This window comes from Phragmites australis, chromosome 7, assembly GCF_958298935.1.
Source record: "Phragmites australis chromosome 7, lpPhrAust1.1, whole genome shotgun sequence".
In the NCBI taxonomy this organism is placed as follows: Eukaryota; Viridiplantae; Streptophyta; class Magnoliopsida; order Poales; family Poaceae; genus Phragmites; species Phragmites australis.
This window is the reverse complement of record NC_084927.1, coordinates 27,586,663-27,608,706: the sequence shown is the minus strand read 5'-3', so window position 1 is coordinate 27,608,706 and position 22,044 is coordinate 27,586,663.

Below are 22,044 nucleotides of genomic sequence, written 5' to 3'. Positions count from 1 at the left end.
GAGGTGCAAGCGGAGGTCCTGGGTTCCGGAAGCGAGGGGGGGGGGGGGGGGAACGCTCTGCCTGGGGGCCCCCCGGCCAGAACGAACGTTACCCGAAGATGGGCTGGTTCTGGCGGCGCCACGCTGGGTGGTGGCGCGGGAGCTCTCGGCCAGCACCTGGCGGTGAGCAGTGCCGACCAGGCTGGCAACCTCTTGGAGCCAGCGGCCATCCGGGGTTTCCCCGGTCGCCTGGACTGGCGGATGCCTGAGGAGAGCGTGTGCTGCAAGTCGCGCGCTCCCGGGGCTGGCCTCGCCGAAGGCGAGCCTACGCCGGAGAGGCGCCCGGCGCTGTCCAGACGCGGACCTGGCAGCAGGAGTCTCAGCCATCGGCTGGGGATCGGATGGTGCACCGGCGACGGCGGCAGCGGACCTACTGGACCTAGCGCCCTGGTCGCCTTGGAAGGGGAGCGCCGCTGCGCAGACCACGGCTGCTGCTGGGACGCGACAGCGGCTGGGGCCTCCTGTGCGAGGGGCTGCATTTCCCGGCTGGAACTGGAGCCGGAACGCAGGAGGCGATGACCACCGGCCATTTTTTTCTGCGGAAGAAAACAAACAAACAGATTCAGGGATGCTTCCCCCTACCTGGCGCGCCAGCTATCGGAGGATTAACTCCAGTCGCAGGGATCCCGAGAGACCCCTTTTTAGAGATTCGGCCGGGGGGATGATCTTGAGTCTGTTCGTCGGAGTAATAAATGGGAATGAATGCAACGGCCGGTGGTGGTGGTGTGGCCTCGTGCAAAAAGAAGTAAATGCACCGAAATTTAGACAGGTTCAGGCCGCACGGGGGCGTAACACCCTACTCCTGTATGGATACTATAAATGCCCTGAGGAAGTCTCTCAAGGATGTTGCTGGTTACAAGAATGTTTGTCTATCTTAGAGCCTGAGGCTCTTTGTTCTTCAGCCTGTCTCGTGCTGCTCACTTCTCAGCCGTGTTTCTCTTGCGCTGTGTTCTTCTGAGCTTAAGGATCTATTCCAGATGCATTTTGCCATCCCTGCTTCTGTGCCGCCGACTGCTTTAAGTACCCACCGGCAGCAACGTGCCCCGAACGGGAGGGAGGGGGCACGAGTTTGGAGACACCATAAATGGAAAGGGCGTCATCATTTCCTCTGGACGAAGTGACCGGGGGTGGAAAATACGGCACATGCCCGGTCATCCGTCACCATAAATGGCCTGGCAACGCCGGGGGCGAAGGCGGAAGACGGTGGTGGTCTAGCTTGATCTGCAGGGCCGGGGGCGAAGGCGGCCGAGGACAGGCAGCGCCGGGGGCGAAGGCGGAAGACGGTGGTGGTCTAGCTGCTGCTGCTGCTTCCGCGCTCTCTTGGCGCTGAACGTAGCCAACGTGCAGCGCACGAGCAAGAGGAAGAGAGGGAAGGCTAGCAGAAACCACGCTCGTGGAGCCGTCATCTCGCGCATGAACTGCTGTGCCAGGCTCGCCATGGTAAGGAAATGGTACGTACCACTCCGGTTTATGGATCAGCTTGATCTGCAGGGACGAACGATGCTTGTGATGGTTGTTGATATGTCCTGTGACTCTTTCTGCTTCCACACAAGCTAGCTGGCCAGCAGCAAAATGGAACGATCGCATCCACACATGCTCACTGATAATCTGATACGATGCACGACCGTGGTTCACGTTACCGACCGCGGTAACCGAAAAACCGCGATTACCCGTCAAAAATTCAAAAAAATTTGGAGAAAATTCACTCGGCAAAATTTGAATTTTTGCGAAAAAAATCGTGTTTTTCCTCTCTCGGTAACCGCTTGGTTTTGGTCGGTTACCGAGCGGTTTGGGTCGGTTACCGAGCGATTTTCTTGTATTTTTGATTTGGTCGGTTACCGAGAGGTTTGGGTCGGTAACCGCTCGGTTTTCTCGATTTATCGAGCGGTTTTATCGAATTTCAGTGCAGTTCAACAAAAAACCTAAAAAAGGGTTCAATCTTGTAAAATCAATAACTAATTCATCTGAGCTTCAAATCAAGTGAAACAAATTTTGTTGGCTTCCTTGTAACATGATCTACATGATAAAAGTATTTATACTCATAAAAAAGTTCAAAATTTTCTGTGAGAAATTTTATTTGTTAAACCAAGGTAAATGCATAGTTTACTCTTTGCTAATCCAAAAATCATGAAACTAATTTTGTTAGTCTTGTTACATGATCCTATATCTTTTAAAAATATATGAACTCATGAATTAGTTATTGTAACATGCATGATTGTGTAAATGTGTTGCGACTAGATTAATTCATAACTGACCCATCACACCTCAAAAATTAGTGAAACCACTTTCATTAGCTTACTTATATTATGATTTACAAAGAAAAAATAATAGTAGACATGAAAAAATTAATTACAGTGCTGTTTCTTAACATATTCACTTTATGCTTGTGAACTTTGTAAAAATCATAGAGAATTTAATAAAAGTCTAAATAAAGTGAAATCAATTTTAAAGATTCTCTTAAAATAAGTTTTATACAAGAAAAATATGTGTTTGCATTTTACACTTTTCCTTAATGTGAGTTAATAATTGAGCCGCACGCTTCAATTTTTTTTCATTTTTTTCAAACTTTCTCCCTATAGAATATGATGCAAACGACATTATTTTTGAAAACGTTTGTCACAGAAGGTCTTAGAACTGTGTCTAATTTTTTTTAAGATTTTTTTTGAATTTTTTTATTTTTTCGAATTTTTTGAATTCAAATTTCGGTTACCGTTCGGTTTTTGAAACCGGACCGGACCGGGAAGGTCGGTACGCGATTTTTGGGCGGTTACCGGCCCCTGAGCTAGCCGATGAGATCGTAGAACAAGTGGATATCATCGTTAACTCAGCAGCGAATACCACATTTGATGAGAGGGTAAACCACGGATGTCAATCTCTGGTTTAAGGGGTGGAAAAAGTGAGGAAGTGTGTGTGTGTGGGGGGGGGGGGGCACCTCCTGATCAGCATGAAAGGCAAAAAGCGAAGCGGTCCCTTTTTGGTTAGATACCGCTCCGTTAGGTACTAATGCTTCTACCTATCACCCTCTGGGTGAGTTTGAGAGCTGTGTTTTTTCCAACGTTAATAGCATTCCGCGAGAAAAGAGAAAAGTCATCTACTGATGTTGTCAGCGGAGTCCCTCATCCATCCATGTATGCGGTTTTTTGAACCCTGTGCACGACAGATTTGTATGTTCCTATATTGGATTTGTCGAAACTAGCAACCGCACAAATGTATTTCACACATTTTAGGGATGACAATGAATTTGGTGGTTGTAGGTCTCTGGTGGGTTCTACGCCCAGTGAGGTTAGGGTGGGTGCAGATATAAAATTATATTTGTGGGTCTGACGGATCGAGATCGGGTTTAAATTTTCACCTGTGATATTTACCAGGGACGAACGATGCTTGTGATGGTTGTTGATATGTCCTGTGACTCTTTCTGCTTCCACACAAGCTAGCTGGTCAGTAGCAAATGGGAACGATCGCATCCACACACCTCACTGATAATCTGATATGATGTACGACAGATTTGTATGTTCCTATGTTGGATTTGTAGAAACTAGCAACCGCACATACGTATTTTACTCATTTTAGGATGACAATGAATTCGGTTGGTGTAGGCTTCTGGTGGGTTCTACGCTGATGAGGTTAGGGTGGGTGCAGGTGTAAAATTGTGGGGTTGACGGATCGAGGCCGGGTTTAAGTTTTCACCCGTGATGTGCATGGCAGGGACTGACACTGCGGCGGGAGCAGTTGGGGATATCAGGATGTCAGGCCGCGCACGCCCATTAAATGTGGCCTCGGACCTCTGACTGGTTGACACCTCGTCGGCGGGCCCCTCGGGGGCCCTTCTGGGTCATCGGGGGCACCGAGTGCTCAGGGGTACTGTTCACCTCCCCGAGCACTCTCTCCCGGGCACTCTCGCAGGAACCTTCGGGGAACCGAGTACTCGGGGGCTGCCACGTGCAAACCCGGTCACTCTCTCCCGAGCGCTTTTGCTCGAACCTTCAGGGAACCAAGTGCTCGGGGGCTGCCACGTGCAACCCCAAGCACTCTCTCCCGAGCACTTTTGCACTGACCCTCGGGGAACCGAGCGCTCGGGGGCTGCCACACGCAGCCCCCCGAGCGCTCTCTCCCGGAACTTAGCTCTTCTGATCATCGGGGGACTGGAGTGCTCGGGGGCGACCGGGAACCTCCCCGAGCACTTTCTTCCCGGAACTTAGATTTTTCTCATCCCGCAGGAGGGACCTCGCACGTTTTTCACAGAAGGTCTTAGAACCGTGTCTAATTTTTTTAAAGATTTGTTTTGAATTTGTTTTGAATTGTTTTTATTTTTTTCGAATTTTTTGAATTCAAATTTCGGTTTTTGAAACCGGACCGGACCGGGAAGGTCGGTAACCGCGATTTTTGGGCGGTTACCGGCCCCTAAGCTAGCCGACGAGATCACAGAACAAGTGGATATCATCGTTAACTCAGCAGCGAATACCACATTTGATGAGAGGTGGAAAAAGTGAGGAAGTGTGTGTGTGTGTGGGGGGGGGGGCACCTCCTGATCAGCATGAAAGGCAAAAAGCGAAGCGGTCCCTTTTTGGTTAGATACCGCTCCGTTAGGTACTAATGCTTCTACCTATCACCCTCTGGGTGAGTTTGAGAGCTGTGTTTTTTCCAACGTTAATAGCATTCCGCGAGAAAAGAGAAAAGTCATCTACTGATGTTGTCAGCGGAGTCCCTCATCCATCCATGTATGCGGTTTTTTGAACCCCGTGCACGACAGATTTGTATGTTCCTATATTGGATTTGTCGAAACTAGCAACCGCACAAATGTATTTCACACATTTTAGGGATGACAATGAATTTGGTGGGTGTAGGTCTCTGGTGGGTTCTACGCCCAGTGAGGTTAGGGTGGGTGCAGATATAAAATTATATCCGTGGGTTTGACGGATTGAGATCGGGTTTAAATTTTCACCTGTGATATTTACCAGGGACGAACGATGCTTGTGATGGTTGTTGATATGTCCTGTGACTCTTTCTACTTCCACACAAGCTAGCTGGCCAGTAGAAAATGGGAACGATCGCATCCACACACCTCATTGATAATCTGATATGATGTACGATAGATTTGTATGTTCCTATGTTGGATTTGTAGAAACTAGCAACCGCACACACGTATTTTACTTATTTTAGGATGACAATGAATTCGGTTGGTGTAGGCTTCTGGTGGGTTCTACGCTGATGAGGTTAGGGTGGGTGCAGGTGTAAAATTGTGGGGCTGACGGATCGAGGCCGGGTTTAAGTTTTCACCCGTGATGTTCACCAGGACCCGAAACAAAACAAAATCTCATGACCCATGTTACAATTCTAGCCTAACAACTCACTCTCCACCTTGAAATATTAACCAAATAGCCCACTCCACCACTAACCTACTCAATCTGACTACCCTTTGCACCACCAATGGCCGTGACGCCCCTCCGCTGGTCCACCCTTCCGTGCCGCTGCCCCCTCTGCCGGTCTACAACCTTTGCGCTCGGTCATGCCGCCGTCTCTTGGTTGCCCCTCCGCGCTCGACTATGCTGGCGTCGCCCCGCCACCCCCTCCACGCATGACCGCACCGCCCCGTCTGTCGTCCGTCCGCCTCCTCCTTTGATAAGACCAGACGGGTCCCCACTAGGTTTCAAGTCCCCACCAGGTTCGGGTGCAGGGGCACAATTTAACCTGATTAGCAATTCGAGCGCGGGTTGGACTTTGATTTTCGGGTTTCGTGGTGGGCTGGTTTTGGCTGAACCCGCACCCGACTGGAACCATTGCCATCCGTAACACCCGTGAAAGTAATCCAAGATATAGCAATCCGAATAAGTAAAATGATAGAGTAGCATTGCCGGTTCATACACCGTGCGGGAAGAATCAATCATCGTAGCTTATGAACGATAGTGATAAGGGTCATCATTGCCGGCCAATGGTTTGAGCTGCCAGTGATGTCCAACTCCATCATCACTGCCGGTTGAAGACACCGACCGACAGTGAAATAAGGGCATCACTGCTATCTGATGATTTTAGCCGACAATGATATCTCGCCTATATAAAAGTGGTCATCTCCTTCTCTAAGTCTGAGCACAACAGAGAGAAGTTATGTTTTCTTGTTTGGTGGTGGCCATTTTTGCTCACCTATTTCTTGGGGGTTTCAAAAATTTGAGGAATCCTCATGCCTTAAGTGTTCCAAGATATGTAACTTTATCTCTAATCTATTTCTAGTTGAATTTTATTTGCTAAATTGCTTTAGATTTTAAAATGATGCAGATAAATCTATGGCCATGATGTTTGAAGACAATGTAGATGCAATTATACCTCATTTATGATATGTAAGCTTCAATTAGTAGCTTATAGTGGAAAGTGTCTTTATTATTGATTTACATTAGCTATATGTATAAGCATATTTATTTTTGATTTTTAATGAATTAGAACAATTAGCCATACAATTAAGGTATATAGTAAGCTCCAATTATATTTTTTATATTTTAATTAATTAGCAAGCTCCAATATAGAAACTTTAGGCATGAGCATATTAATTTTTTTTAATGAATTAAAATTTTTAGCAATGATATTAAGGTATATATCAAGTTCCAATTATATTTTTTATATTTTAATTAATTAGCAAGCTCCAATATAGAAACTTTAGGTATGAGCATATTTATTGTTAATTTTTAATGAATTATAAAAATTAGCCATAATATTTAGGTATGTAGCAAGCTCCATTTATATTTTAATCAATTAGCATGCTCCAATATGAAAACTTTAGGTATGAGTGTATTTATTTTGATTTTTAATGAATTAGAAAATTTTGCCATCATATTTAGGTATGTGCAAGGTATAATTATTTTTTTATATTTTATTTAATTAGCAAGCTCCAGTATAGAAAATTTATATATGAGCGTATTTCTTTATCATTTTACTTAATTAGTCCTACATAAGGGTTGAATAATAATAAAAAATTTAGGGATGACACCAACAAATAATCATCGGAAGCGAACGTGAAAGTATACAAAAGGCGGCCCCTCCAACCCGGGCCAATTGCCGGTAGAAGATGATGAGGTAATTTATTTATTGGTGATTGCAAAATCTTCTAGATGTTATGAATTTCGATTTACAATAATGATATAATTGTAGATGGATAGAAGATGGATGCACTATGCGAGCCATGTGAGCGCAGAGTACAAGAACATGTGGAGTATTTTCTGGTAGCAGCCGTGGCGCACAAGTCAAATACACAGTATCAATACATGTGATGTCCATATATCAATTGCAAGAACAAGAAGCAGTTTTCCACCACCCAGCAAACACATTCTCACTTCATGCTAAGGGCTTTTACGCCTGGCTATACCCATTGGACCGAGCACGGTGAAGCTGAGATCGTATAGGAAGGGCAATACATTGGCAGAGAAGATGAAGACTTATGCACCGACACGCTGGTTGACGAATACACCGATATGCCATCTGCCAAAGATACATTGGTCGATGATGTTCTAGAGGAGATGTTGAGCGACGGCGGTGCTGATGATCTAGAGCAGATGTTGATCGACGCCGACGCTGATGATTTAGAGCAGATGTTGCGCGATGGGGAGAGAAACTTTCCTAATGCAAGAGAGTTTCAAAAGTTCCTGCGTATGGTAGAGAACTCTAAAACACCGTTATTCCTAGGCTGCGAGAAGTAGCACACAAAGTTGCATACCAACTACCGAATTCTAGAATAAAGAGCAACCTTAGCCTAGAATGAATAAAAGCAACTAGACGACCTAGCAAGCTAGAATGATAAGCACAAACATGCAAGCATATAGAACATAAGTAAAGTGCAGAATTGAAATTTGCATGAAGGAAATGCTAAAAGTAAAATGCGGAATGTAACAAGAGTAGGGAAATGGCACATTTGTCGGAGGATTAACTCCAGTCGCAGGGATCCCGAGAGACCCTTTTAGAGATTCGGCAGGGGGATGATCCTGAGTCTGTTCGTCGGAGAAATAAATGGGATTGAATGCAACGGCCGGTGGTGGTGGTGTGGCCTAGTGCAAAAAGAAGTAAATGCACCGAAATTTAGACAGGTTCGGGCCGCACGGGGGCGTAACACCCTACTCCTGTATGGATACTATAAATGCCCTGAGGAAGTCCCTCAAGGATGTTGCTGGTTACAACAATGCTTATCTATCTTAGAGCCTGAGGCTCTTTGTTCTTCAGCCTGTCTCGTGCTGCTCTTCTCAGCTGTGTTTCTCTTGCGCTGTGTTCTTCTGAGCTTAAGGATCTATTCCAGATGCATTTTGCCATCCCTGCTTCTGTGCCGCCGGCTGCTTTAAGTACCCGCCGGCAGCAACGTGCCCCGAACGGGAGGGAGGGGGCACGAGTTTCAAGACACCATAAATGGAAAGGGCATCATCATTTCCTCTGGGCGAAGTGACTGGGGGTGGAAAATATGGCACACGCCCGGTCATCCGTCACCATAAATGGCCAGGCAACGGGTGCCGTGGAGAGGGCCCACCGGGCAGCCGCAGAGCGGCCCGGCGTAACCGCCCTGTCTTGTTCCCCTGCCACAGCAGCGCGGCAGACGGAACGTCTCGGCCCTCATGATGTTATCCTGAGACGGGCCGGATGGCACGGGATGGGACCCGTGCAATTAATAACCCCACGCCTCTCTGCCAGAACGTGGCAGGAACTGACGCCGAGCGCGGCGGGAGCAGTTGGAGGTGACAGGCCACGCACGCTCTTTAAATGCGGCCTCGGGCCTTTGACTGGCTGACACCTCATCGGTGGGCCCCTCGGGGGCCTCCAACAGGGGGCTTTCTGGGTCGCCGGGGTACCGAGTGCTCGGGGGTACTATTCACCTCCCGAGCACTCTTTCCCGAGAATGCCCTTTCTTGTCCTCGGGGAACCGAGTGCTCGGGGGTACTGTTCACCTCCCCGAGCACTCTCTCCCGGGCACACTTGTACGGATCCTAGGGGGAACCAAGTGCTCGGGGGCTGCTGCACGCAGCCCTGAGCACTCTCTCCCGGAACTTCCTTCGGTGAGTCCTCGGGATACTTGGGTGCCCAGGGATACACCTCCTCGAGCACTCTCTCCCCAGGGCCCATTGGCAGGCAATGGCCCAGAGACTACGGATGGGCCCTTTGTCGCCAACGAGGTCAAGGCCGATACCGACGCCACGTGGCAAGCTTCCAGAGGGTGGTCCCTTCGGTTCAGGTCTTCCGGACGACCCAACGGGGATGCGAATGGACGCGCGTCCACACAACTGCCGAAGGGTGTGACAACGGGACAGGCGGAACACAACGACGGGGCAGGCGGCACGCGCGGCAGCCACACAAATCGAGGAAAATACGCCTGGCAACCGATGACACCGCACGACCCGTGGGAGAATCGCCTGGCGGTTGCGTCGATCGAGGAAATCGTCCTGCGGAGTGCGTTGTGGCGGGCGACGTTTGAATTTTCCTGGGGTATAAAAGGAGGAGGGGAGCGAACCGCCCCCCTCTTTACGCCATCTCGTGATCTAGCCCCTACTCTCCTTGCACTCCTGAGCCCTAGACTCTCCTTAGGCGATCAGAGCACCTTCCCTTCTCCACCGTCCAGATCATCCCCCGCCCCGATGAAATGCCAAGAGCAGGAGGAAGCCGCCACGACAGGACTCCCGACGGTGTGCTGCCGGAGTCCGGCTTGTCGAACGAGGAGGCGGCGGAGAAGATTCGGAAGTTGTTGGTCCCCGAAGGCCAGCAGGGGGCCTTGGTGGTGACGCCGGCGAGCTTCCCGTCGGCGACAAACCACCCGGGGTACATCGTCCTCTTCACCTCCTTCGTGGCGGCCGGGCTGGTGCTGCCGTTCTCAACGTTCTTCCTCCAGATCCTCGACACCTACGGGATCCAGTTGGTGCATCTCAGCCCCAACTCCGTTGTCATCCTGGCGGTCTTCGCCCACCTCTGCGAGATGTTCGTGGGGGTGCCGCCATTGGTGACGCTCTTCCGGCACTCCTTCGTGCTGCGGCTGGCTGGGAAGAAGAGGGGCTTCTCCACCACGGACGTCACTGGCTGCTGCAGCTTCCAGCTGCGGGACGGCCTGGGGGAGCGATACATTCCCCAGGTGCTGCGAAGCAAGTGGGAGGAATGGTGGCGCGACTGGTTCTACGTCGACATCAGCCCCCACGACCATCTGACCCTGTCGGAGGTGGCGGCGGAACCCCAGAAGGCGACCTGGGAGGTGCCGCCGCTGATGGACGCGCGGCTGGAGCCGGTCCTGGAGCGCATCGAGTTCCTGCGCGAGGCCGGGCTCACTTCGGTGATGGTGGTGGCGGACTTCCAGCTCCGTCGCCTGGTGCCCCTGCGGGAGCGGGCCCGGCCTTGCTGGCTTTACACCGGCCCCGAGGACATCACCCGGACCCAGATCGGCGAGGATTGGGACCTGGGCATGCCGGAGTTGAGGGGCATGCTTCGGGTGGTGACCGAGTTGGATGACCTGAGCCGGGCGGAGCTCCCGTGGAAAGAGATGGCGCTCTGCGCCAATCCTGACCGGGTGGCGATTCAGGCGAAGCTGCCGGAGTTCGATGCACAGGGGTTGGTCGACCGACCGGGGCGCCGGAGTCCCGGGACCATCGAGACCCCCGGGGTGGATGAGGCGGCCGGCGAGGAGGCCGCAAGCGATCCGACGCAGACTGGTGGCTCGGGCACCGCAAGCGGCGAGCCGCAGGCCAGCATTAGGGCTGCTGCGGGCAGCAGCCGCCGCACCGGAGGAGGAGGCACCGCCGGCAGCGGGGCGGCGACAGCGTCGGAGGACTGGGGAAAGCACCCCCGTCTCTTTATTCCTGTGCCGGAGTCCCCACCGTCGCCATTGCCAGGCGAGGGGGAAAGCCGGGACGGCCAGTCGTCCAGCGCGGGGCCGTCGGCGGGGGCGGCATCTGCGGTTCTGGAAGCGCACTTTGGTCTGCTTGGGCCCGATTCGTTGCCCGAAGACCACGCGGCGGCCCCGCAGAGCCCCCGGCGGAAGAGAAGGAGGGAGGACTCTAGGCCAACGCCATCGAGCCCGGAGTGCAGGATTCCGGCAGCAAGGTGGCAGTACCGAAGACCCATAGCCACGTAAGTTTTGTCCTCCATTCTTTCCTGGGCGTGCTTTGCCCGGACTAAATTCTGAGTTTTGATCCCATTCTTCTCTTGCAGGCTGCCTACGGGCACCGCCGAGAACCAGGGGCGGTTAGAGGCACCGAGGCCGGCGCCAGCCCGCGAGCCAAGCACACCCGTGCCAAGTGCACCGGTGGAGCCAGGGCTGGCGAGCACGGCGACGGAGCCAGGGCTAGCAGGGGCGGCGGAGCCGGGGCCGGCGGATGCGGCGGCTGAGATAGAAATGCAGCCGCCGCCCGAGCATTCGGCGCCGTCCGAGCCCACCCCGAGCGCGCAGAGCGCGGGGCGGGTGACTGCATGGCAGTTTTCGGGGACCCCGAGCCCAGCCGCCGCCCAGCCAACCCGCCGACCCTCTCTCGGTCGTGCTTGGGAGCGCCCGGGAGGTGATCGGGCGGCCGTATAAAGGGAGATAGCGCAGCGAGAGGCGGAGCGCGCCACTCTGGCCACGGAGAGAGCGCAACTTACCGCGGCTTGGCGCGTTTTCGACTCCCGCCTTGCCGCGGCGCGCGCCGCCATCAAGGACGAGCAGTGCGCTATGGAGGAGGGGCGGAATGCCTTGGAGGAGGCCCGCGCGGAGGTCGCGCGGGAGCGGAAGACTCTGAAAGACGCCCGCGCGGAGGTCGCACGAGAGCGAGAAGACGCCACCCACCTGGCCGAGGCATCGCGACAGCAGCTTGCCGGGGCCCTCGCCAGGGAGAGGCAGGCGCAGGAGCGGGAGGAGGCAGCCGTGAACCGCGAGAGGGCAGCAGAGGCCCTCCAGGCTGACCTAGCCCGTCAGAAGGACGAGGTCGACCGGACCCGCGCCGAGCTCCAATACTGGGCAGAGGAGCTCCAGCACGTCAAAGGGGAGCTCCAACGCCGGGAGGAGGATGTCGCGATCCGGGAGACCGACGCCGAGATAACGGCAGCGGACTTGGGTGCCCGGGAGGATTTGCTAGGCCGCTGGGAGGCGGACGCCACCGGGGTCCCCTGAATTAAGCTCGAGGTTTCCCCTTCGTCCTGTTCGGCAGGCAGGACGGAAGGCTGTGTGAGTCTTTCTTCAAAAACTCCAGCAGGGACGCGCGCACGGGAGGAGGCCAGGCGGGAGAGGTCTTCGGCCAGAGCGTTGTCGCGGCGCGGGATGTGCTGCAGCTCCAGGCCGTCGAAGCGCTTCTCCAGCTTCCTGACTGCCGCCACGTACGCCGCCATTTGAGGATCCGTGCACTGGTACTCTTTATATACCTGGTTGACCACCAGTTGGGAGTCTCCCTTGACCAGGAGGTGATGAATCCCGAGGCCCACCACGGCTCGGAGGCCAGCGATGAGACCCTCATATTCCGCCATGTTGTTGGATGCGTGGAATTGCAGTTGCACGACGTACCAGAGTTCTTCACCCGTTGGGGAGGTGAGAACCACTCCGGGCCCCGCTCCTTTCAGCGAGAGGGAACCGTCGAAATGCATGATCCAGTACCCAGGCGCATCGTGCCCAGGATATGTAGAGATCTCTTCTGGGAAGACCTCAGGGACGGGCGTCCACTCTGCCACGAAGTCAGAGAGTGCCTGGCTTTTGATCGCCTAGCGACTGACAAAATGCATGTCGAACTCCACCAGTTCCACCGCCCTATTGACTACACGCCCAGTGCCTTCTCGGTTCCGGAGGATGGGCCCCAGTGGGTACGTGGTAACCACTGAGACCATGTGCACTTGGAAGTAGTGGCGCAGCTTTCGGGAAGCGATGAGCACGGCGTAGAGCAGCTTCTGAGCCTTGGGGTACCTTGTTTTTGCATCCCGAAGGACTTCACTGATGAAGTACACCGGTCACTGTACCCGGCGGGCCCAGATTGCGGCCTCACCCGAGGGACTGCTACAGCCCCCAGGCCTGGCGACGTGGTCGGGGTTGACCGGGTGCTCGGACTCGACTCCCTGCTCGGGGGGAGCCAAGTGCTCGGACTCGACTCCCTGCTCGGGGGGAGTCAAGTGCTCGGGCTCGACCCCCTGCTCGGGGGGAGCCAAGTGCTCGGGCTCGACCCCCTGCTCGGGGGGAGCCGCGAGGGCGGGGAAGTGCTCTGGGGCGACCGGGAGCTGGGACCCAGCACCTGACCCCGTGCACTCATCGTGCTCCACCACCAGCACCATGCTTATGACCTGAGGGGTGGCCGATACGTAGAGTAGCAGTGTCTCATCGTCGGACGGGGCCACCAGCACGGGTGGTGAGGTGAGATACTTCTTCAGATCACGGAAGGCCTGCTCGGCCTCCGGCGTCCAGTCGAAACGACCGGTCTTCTTCAGAAGCTTGAAGAGGGGGGGCCCCCGCTCCCCAAGTTTGGAGATGAAGCACTCGAGGGCTGCCATGCAGCCGGCGAGGCACTGAACCTCCTTGAGTCGAGACGGGGGTCGCATCTGCTCGATGGCCCGGATCTTCTCTGGATTGGCCTCGATCCCTCGGCTGGAAACCAAGAAACCTTGGAGCTTGCTCGCAGGTACCCCAAAGACACACTTCTCGGGGTTGAGCTTCAGGCGGGTAGTGCAGAGACTATTGAAAGTCTCGGCAAGGTCTTCGAGCAGGGTGGCGCGGTCTTGGGACTTGACCACGAGATCATCGATGTAGGCCTCAACGTTGCGGCCAACCTGCGAATCAAGGGTAATGCGGATAGCGCACTGGAAAGAAGACCCAGCATTGCGCAAACCAAAAGGCATCAACACATAGCAATAAGTCCCCACCGGAGTGGTGAAAGCAGTTTTTTCATCATCCTCTACGGCCATACGAATCTGGTGATAACCAGAGTTTACATCTAAAAAACACAAAAGATCACATCCCGCGGTTGCATCTACAATTTGATCTATGCGGGGCAAAGGAAAACGATCTTTGGGGGCAAGCCTTGTTTAGATCGGTGTAGTCCACGCACATGCGGAGCTTGCCGTTGGCCTTCGGGATGATAACTGGGTTTGCCAACGACTCGGGGTGGAGGATCTCTCGGATAAATCCGGCGTCAAGGAGCTTGCTGACCTGCTCCCGGATGAACTCCTGGCGCTCGGGCGCCTGCCGTCAGACCTTCTGCTTCACCGGCCATTCGTCCAGGCGGACGGCCAGGTGGTGCTCGATCACCTCCCTAGGGATCCAGGGCATGTCGGACGGCTGCCATGCAAACACATCGGCGTTAGCCCGGAGGAAGGCGACGAGCGCGCTTTCCTATTTGCCGTCCAAGTCACCGCCGATTCGGATGACCTGGGAGGCGTCTTCACCCACCAGGACCTCCTTCGTAGGAACGGAGGCGTCGGTGGCGAGTCGGGGTTTGGATGAAGAGGGTCCCGGGCCCCCTGGACAGCCTTCGACCTCGGCCTGGGCTGAGACCAAGGCCAGGTATGACTGCTCGGCGCAGGAGACGGCACCGCCGGTGTCGGCGGACACGGAGATGGGGCCTGCTGGGCCCGGCATCTTGACCGTGAGGTACGTATAGTGCGCACCCACCATGAACCTAGCGAGCGCTGGGCGCCCGAGGATGGCATTGTAGGGGAGGGGGAGCTCCACGACGTCGAAGACGACGCTCTCCGTGCGGAAGTTATCCCGACTCCCGAAAGTCACGGGCAGCTCAACCTGCCCGAGGGGCAGGGAGTGCCCGGGTGTCACCCCGCAGAACGGAAGCGATGGCTTTAGGCGCCTGGAGGGCACCTGTAGCTTCTCGAAGGCCTCCTTGGAAAGGAGGTTGAGGTCTGCGCCCCCGTCGATTAGCACCCTGCCGACCCTTACATTGCAGATGGTGGGGGACACTACCAAGGGTAGTCGTCCCACGCATGCAGTATTGGCGGGGTGATCGGCCATACTGAACGTGATCGGGGTGTCCGACCATCTCAGGGGCCTTGTGGCCTCTTCGCTCGGGGTTGCCGAGCATACCACGCGCCGCATGGTCTTGACGCCGTGCCGTGAGGAAGGCGTATAGGCGCCTCCGTCGATGAAGGCGACGGTGTGCACGGGCTCCTGAAAGCCGAGCTCTGTGTTGTCGGGAGCGGCTCCAGCGTTGCCTCCCCTGCGGGACTCGTTGCGCTCCCTTTGGCGCTGCTCGACGAGGCCCTTGACCGTTCGGCACTCAATGAGGTCGTGCCATCTGGTCTGATGAATCGGGGGCACCACTTGCCCGGCTCGGGCCCTGCGGGAGCGGAGGCCCTGGCCGGGGCGGGGGCCCTCGCGGGAGCCGGAACCCTAGGAGGAGCTCTTACGGGCGCAGGCCGTCTATCGGTGGCCGCCTGGCGTGCTTGCCGGCAGTCGGGCTCTTGGGCCGGCCTATGGGCGGGGCCCTGGGCTGTTTCGGCGGGGATGGCCTCACGCCTCCTTCTCTTTTTCTTTTCCCGCCTGTCGGAGCGGGAAGAACTTGGTTGATCGGCGGCGGGGCGCTCGGGGCACGGAGCGTGCCAAGCCCGCGCCTTCGCCGCCTTGGCGCACTTGTCGGAAAGCAACGATGATAGCGTGGGGGGTTATCCGCAAGATAGTGTTGCGGACCTGGCTGAAGCGCTGAATAAAGCGCTGCAGCGTCTCCCCCTCCTGCTGCTTAACGGCGTGGAGGTCGCACTCCAGGCCGGGGCGCGTGAACGTGCCCTGGAACTTAGCCACGAACTGGTGGCAAAGATCATCCCAGGAGCTAATAGATCCTGGGGGTAAGTTCATGAGCCAAGAACGGGCAGAGCCCCTCAAGGCAACATGAAAATAGTTAGCCATCACCTTTTCGCTGCCACCAGCCACTTGGACGGCAGTAGTGTATATCTGGAGGAACTCTATAGGGTCGATGGACCCGTCGTACTTCTCTGGTAGCTCGGGGCGGAACTTGGAGGGCCATTTGACGCGGCGGAGCTCGCTAGTGAAGACACGACAGCTGGTGCCGTACCCTGTGGCGCGGGTGGCGTTCTTGGGCGGTGAACGCTGGCGAGCCGGGGAGCCCCGGCGATCATAGGCCGGCAAAAAGGAAGCCTGGTCCTCAGCTTCGGCCTCCTGCCGGGTCTCCCGCTGGCGCTCGAGAGTGACGCGTGCGTCTTTGAGGCCTCTCCGCTCGTTGAGGTGCAAGCGGAGGTCCTGGGTTCCAGAAGCGAGCGGGGGGGGGGGGGGGGGGGGGGGGGGGGGTGGGGGGGGGGACGCTCCGCCCGGGGGGCCCCCGGACAGAACGAACGTGACCCGACAATGGGCCGGTTCTGGCGGCGCCACGCTAGGTGGTGGCGCGGGAGCTCTCGGCCAGCACCTGGCGACGAGCAGTGTCGACCAGGGCGGCAACCTCTTGGAGCCAGCGGCCCTCCGGGGTTTCCCCGGTCGCCTGGACTGGCGGATGCCTGAGGAGAGCGTGCGCTGTAAGCCGCGCGCTCCCGAGGCTGGCCTCGCCGAAGGCGAGCCTACGCCGGAGAGGCGCCCGGCGCTGTCCAGACGCGGACCTGGCGGCAGGAGTCTCGGCCACCGGTTGGGGATCAGATGGTGTACCGGCGACGGCGGCAGTGGCCCTACTGGACCCAGCGCCCTAGTCGCCTTGGGAGGGGAGCGCTGCGTGCGCAGACCGCGGCTGCTGCTGGGACGCGACAGCGGCTGGGGCCTCCTGTGCGAGGGGCTGCATTTCCCCGCTGGAACTGGAGTCGGAACGCAGGAGGCGATGACCACCGGCTATTTTTTTTTGCGGAAGAAAACAAACAAACAGATTCAGGGATGCTTCCCCCCTACCTGGCGCGCCAGCTGTCGGAGGATTAACTCCAGTCGCAGGGATCCCGAGAGACCCCTTTTTAGAGATTCGGCCGGGGGGATGATCCTGAGTCTGTTCGTCGGAGTAATAAATGGGAATAAATGCAACGACCGGTGGTGATGGTGTGGCCTAGTGCAAAAAGAAGTAAATGCACCGGAATTTAGACAAGTTCAGGCCGCACGAGGGCGTAACACCCTACTCATGTATGGATACTATAAATGCCCTGAGGAAGTCCCTCAAGGATGTTGCTGGTTACAAGAATGTTTGGCTATCTTAGAGCCTGAGGCTCTTTGTTCTTCAGCCTGTCTCGTGCTGCTCACTTCTCAGCCGTGTTTCTCTTGCGCTGTGTTCTTCTGAGCTTAAGGATCTATTCCAGATGCATTTTGCCATCCCTGCTTCTGTGCCGCCGGCTGCTTTAAGTACCCGCCGGCAGCAACGTGCCCCGAACGGGAGGGAGGGGGCACGAGTTTTGAGACACCATAAATGGAAAGGGCGTCATCATTTCCTCTGGACGAAGTGACCGGGGGTGGAAAATACGGCACATGCCCGGTCATCCGTCACCATAAATGGCCTGGCAACGGGCGCCGTGGAGAGGGCCCACTGGGCAGCCGTAGAGCGGCCCAGTGTGCCCGCCCTGTCTTGTTCCCCTGCCACAGCAGCGCGGCATACGGAACGCCTCGGTCCTCACGACGTTATCCTGAGACGGGCCGGATGGCACGGGACGGGACCCGTGCAATTAATAACCCCACGCCTCTCTGCCAGAACGTGACAGAAACTAACGCCGAGCGCGGCGGGAGCAGTTGGAGGTGACAGGCCACGCACGCTCTTTAAATGCGGCCTCGGGCCTTTGACTGGCTGACACCTCATCGGTGGGCCTCTCGGGGGCCTCCATCAGGGGGCTTTCTGGGTCGTCGGGGTACCGAGTGCTCGGGGGTACTGTTCACCTCCTCGAGCACTCTTTCCCGAGAATGCCCTTTCTTGACTTCGGGAAACCGAGTGCTTGGGGGTACTGTTCACCTCCCCGAGCACTCTCTCCCGGGCACACTTGTACGGATCCTCGGGGAACCGAGTGCTCGGGGGTTGTTGCACGCAGCGCCGAGCACTCTCTCCCGGAACTTCCTTCGGTGAGTCCTCGGGATACTTGGGTGCCCAGGGGCCACCGCCGGCGGCCCCGGGCATGTTTCTCCCGGTACTTAGCTCTCCTGGTCGTCGGGGGACTAGGGTGCTCGGGGGCCACCGTACACCTCCCCGAGCACTCTCTCCCCGGGACTCAATCTCTTTCACCCCTGGGGAGAGACTTCGCAGAATGGTGCCACATGGCTGATTATTGGCTTGACATCGGGATTCGGGGACCCCCGGTTCCTGAAACACCGACAACATTACTCGATGGAACTGGGAACTGGTGAAGATAATTTTTCCCGTTCTTATAATTCTCTTCGGAGGTACTAATTGGACCTCTTCCTAGAGCAGTTAACTGACTATATGAACATTGGTACTTGCAAAATTAAAATTAGATAATTAGATTACAGCCACTGTAAGATCAGAAAGCAACATACATGTAGTTACACAGCATTCTTACAGAATGTTCTGAACTTCCTATAAAATTGTTGCCAGAGATACCTTCCTGCAACGACAACGACAATTCTCATTCTGCTGAAACAATTAATCTGGTACAGTTAAGATATGATATGATACGATCCACTGAGTCTGTAGGTGAAAATCAACCAAGAGAAAACTAAACATGGTAGCTAACACAATGTGGATTAAAAAAAATTCACCAATTCGGTACCGAGAGTACATAACTTACCCATCAAAAAAATATCCAGCATCAGAAAAGTAGTTAACCTTTGCAGTATTTCTACTAGAGTGGACCTCTAGCTGAGAATCCAGAAAGAAGAGCATGCCAAGGTGTAATGCAATAGTTCATCTTTATGGGATCATAAAGTAAAGAAGTCAGAAAGATTTAGCAGGATGAAAATCAGAATTGGCAACAGTTGTGCAGGTCCAGTTTATGATGCTAATAGTTGGAAGAAACTTTCATTATGTACAAGTAATTGTACACAACTCTGAATTAACAAATAGGAACAAGTAAATTTAGAGGCCTCTGTAAAGGACAGTTAAAAGAGTTCATACAACTGTGAGAGGCTGCATCATGAGTCATCACCATGCATCACAAAGGAAAGCAAAAAATGTATATATAAAATTGTATAGCTTGGAATGCATCACAATGAATGATGGATACAGAAGACTTAAAAAAGCAGTTACCTTACCATGTAATCCGAGTCCATCCAGTTTCATCAAGCGATGTCTTATGTTATCCAGATATATAAATCGTGTCCAGTATAGGCGACTGAAAACACCGAAAGTTACAGTCGATGGCGTCGCATGAGGAATTAGCATCGGGGGCTTAGACAGATGGGCTTTGGAGGTGGCGCAGGGGCTAGAGCACAAACAAAGAAGACGACGGGAGGAAGATGATCTACCGTGCTGCTTGGATCAGAGGTGGAAGAAGCAATCACGGACGTCCGATCGCAATCTAACTGTTGAGACTCGTCGACTGAAATAAACTCTAATTTCTGCTGCTTGCAGAATATCATCGTCCTTATTTTCACACAAAAAGGAAGAACGAATCATTCTTTCAGCATCAAGCATATATTTGTCTAACAGTGTTTGACTATGACATCTATTTCTTATGGACCAAAATAGAAGGCGAAAGAGGTACTGTCAGTCCCTACGCTACAGTACTGTTACAGTACCTGACGCGTTTTTTTCCCTACGGGTCCACTGGCGGTCCCTGTGAGCAGCGTTGCTACAGTACTGCTACAGTAACACTACAGTAATACATACTGCTACAGTACCACCGGGCAAAATACTGGGGAAGATTTCTGACGCTACAATAGTCTGAAAACACTGTAGCGCTGGATTTGCAGATTCTGCAGAATTTGGCCTTATATGGATATTGAAGGTGACACCTCTATTATTAAATATCAAACTCTAGGCCGTTTATCGTGTGTCTTATTAAGATGATTTTTTTTCTTTTATTGATAGTTGAAGTACCTATCAAGAGCCAGTCACGTTGGTGACTTTATGAATCCTCAAGTTTCGTGTCTTTAGTCTTTAATAGACGCTAAGTAAGTATATATATAGTGGTATGACTATATATATATATATCTACGAGTAATATCAGTGTTTCTTAAAAAACAACATGATATGTGGTCATATCCTTTGACTATTATTTCTAAGAATAATTTACAGCAAAATAATTTCAAAATTTTAATATTTCAAGCGCACTTCCAGCAGGGCAGTAAGCGATGGAGCTTTGAAGAGGATTCATGCATGCATGCGAAGACCGGTAGCAGATCGTTGGCGCCAGGATCTGACAGAGAGAGCCTTCACGACAATGACCTTAGAGGCATTCATCAATTGCAGCTCCAAAAATACTTCACGTACAACCTATTCATAGTATTGCCCCTGTTCATCCAAGTATCCATGCGCCATATCGATGTGTGACTCTTCATCCAAATTAAAGATGTCTAAATGGGCGGCCCGGCCCGACACGGCACGGGCCCAGTCAGGCACGGCCCGTTTTGGGCACAGCCCGTTACAGCCCGTTAGCTAAACGGGTCGTGCCGTGCCGGCTCACGTGCCGTGGTTGCAGCCCAGGCACGGCCCATTTAAGATCGGGCCGTGCCGTGCTGGCCCGTGGCACGATATGCCCATTAGTATTTTTCTGGCCAGGCAGCCCGTTAACACGTGAAAATCCAAAAAACATCAAAAAACTGCCGAATGCAGGGATCGAACTCAAGACCTCGTACATGGGAAGCAATGACTCTACCACCCTGTTAAGGATCTCTTTATGTATTAGGGATAAATAAATTATATAAAACCTTAAAAAATAGAAAAACTTAAATGGGTCGTGCCATGACGGCTCGGCGTGCCGCTGCCCCGGCCCAGACACGGCCCGCCTAACCTTGCCGTGCCGGCACGGCCCATTTACTTTCGTGCCGTGCTGTGCCTGGGCCGGGCCAATTTTCCCGTGCCGCGGGCTGGCCCGTTAGGCCCGGCCCAGTTGGCCATCTTTAATCCAAATGTTTGTGAGAAACTAAATTGAGATATGTCTTAGTTTATTGTTTGTGATGAGTGATTAATAATGTATGGCTTTGGTTGAGTGTTTATCAGATTATAGTTATCTATGTAAAGATTGATATTCTCCAATCAAAGTAGCAAAGAATTGGAGATTATATCGTTGTCTCAGTGCAGGAAGTTTATACTCACCGGATAGTCCCGTGTGAGGGTGTTTAACCTTACCGGATAGTTCGGTGTGTGGCAATTATGAGTACCAAAGTTTTTTCAGCGCAGAGGAAAAGAAAAATTCATTCACCGAAAGGTTCGGTGTGGGTGAGAGTGAGCATCAGACAAATTCTTGCATAGAAGGATTTTTGACGCTAAATTTGGAGAGAGTGCCGGATGGTCCGGTGTTGGTAATAGGTGCACATCGGACTAATATTTCTAGAAGAGCTGAAATATGTGTATCAGGAGCAGTTATGCTCACCAGATAGTTCGGTGTGTGCAATATTGAACATCAGAAATTTTTCAGTGCAGAGAGCAAGTTGAAGGCACCGGATGGTCCGGTGTTGACAGTGTGAGCACCGAAAGTGGTCACTAGACTAATTTTTTCAGAGAGTAATGCAAATCGGGCTCCAGTAGAATTGTATTCATCGGATAGTCCGATGTTGCACTTGTGTGAACGCTGGACCATCCTGTGTTCATATTTTTGTTACATCTGATCTTTTTCAACTTGATTTTAATTTGGACTAACATGTGATGGTGTTATATGGTTATGAAGATGCATAACTTGACGGTGTTGGATGCAACTTGACGGTGGACGATGGGTGATTGGGGCCAAGCAGGGTGCTTGATGCCGGACGATCAAGGAGGTCGGACGGAGTGAAAGGTGATCCTAGCGGTATACATGGAGGTTGAGCAAAACATGAGGTGAAGGATGAAGACAGTGTGTTGACAAAATCAAGCGAACGGGATGCCGGTGCAAGTGACAAGGCGGTCCAAGAGATCGAGAGCAGGAGAGACTTGCCGACGATTAAGATAGTAAGACAGAGGACACGCATTAACATCGAAAGATTTGCTTGAGGTCAAAGCAAGTAGCTGTGAATCATGCCTTAAGAAGCGTGCGAGTCGGTTT